The sequence below is a fragment of the Oratosquilla oratoria genome, chromosome 22, assembly GCF_046742065.1.
Source record: "Oratosquilla oratoria isolate Oo_2021 chromosome 22, ASM4674206v1, whole genome shotgun sequence".
Taxonomy (NCBI): Eukaryota; Metazoa; Arthropoda; class Malacostraca; order Stomatopoda; family Squillidae; genus Oratosquilla; species Oratosquilla oratoria.
Window position 1 is genome coordinate 13962513 of NC_134798.1, and position 1067 is coordinate 13963579.

A 1067-nucleotide genomic window follows, 5' to 3' on the forward strand; every position below is an offset into this window, starting at 1 on the left:
TGTGGGCTTTTAATTTATTCCAGAAAATTATACCTTTGAGGTAACAATTATGCTATTGTATTCGCTGTAATGCACAGCATGACTAAATCAGATTTGACTGAAAAAATACCATATAGTGATTTAATTAAGGTTTATTTTATACATACTCAATTACTTCTATCAGTGGAATGGTGGAGGGTGTTCGCAGTCATATACAACACATTTACAATACTGTAATTGTCACTAACCATCACCAATCACACACATGATCCACATACAAGTGCAACATGGTACTCATCTTTGGCAAGACCTCTAATCTTGCAGACTCAATGATTTCCAAATCTCAAAACACTTGACTAAACGCTATGTTGGATCATAACAAGACACCCCCACAGTGTCACAACATGAAATGCCTAATGTCACCAGACAGACACATTGAACCCTTTCTCATACCTCCCCCAATCACAGTACTGCAAGTTAACATATATACACCATATCTAGCCACATCCACCAACCAAAAAAATTAACCCCTATATAATGGAACTAACACCCATAACTATAATGAGTAACACCTCACATATGGCAACCCACAGAACCTACCCGTCCCCTTTTATTACCAAATGGCTGTGCAGGAGGAGTGAAAAAGGTGAAGGCCTGGCACTAGGAGTACCTAGGTCATGTACCTAGCACTAGGGGTGCCTACGTCATTGTATAATCTTCATACCTGAGAATAGAGAATAAATCCAAGAAAGTCCCACTGAGGCTTTACATCACCCGCTAAATCACTGTTACATGTAGCAAAACACATTTGTTTTGTTACAATATGTTGTCAACGTACACAACATTTCTCATGCATTTAAAGGAGTTAATCTGGAGAAAACAGCATGGGGAATGTTGTATATGAAATGTGTATGTTTGCAGTCTCCTCCAGTTTCATTGCCTTGAGTTGCCACATTACATATTTTAGAATGTGAAGTCAACTACTACAGTCCAGGAAAAAAAAGTTATCACAAGATGTCTTAATAGGATGACATGAAGGTAATATTGATATAAGAAGCTCTTTTAAATACTTATTTTTATTTATATTG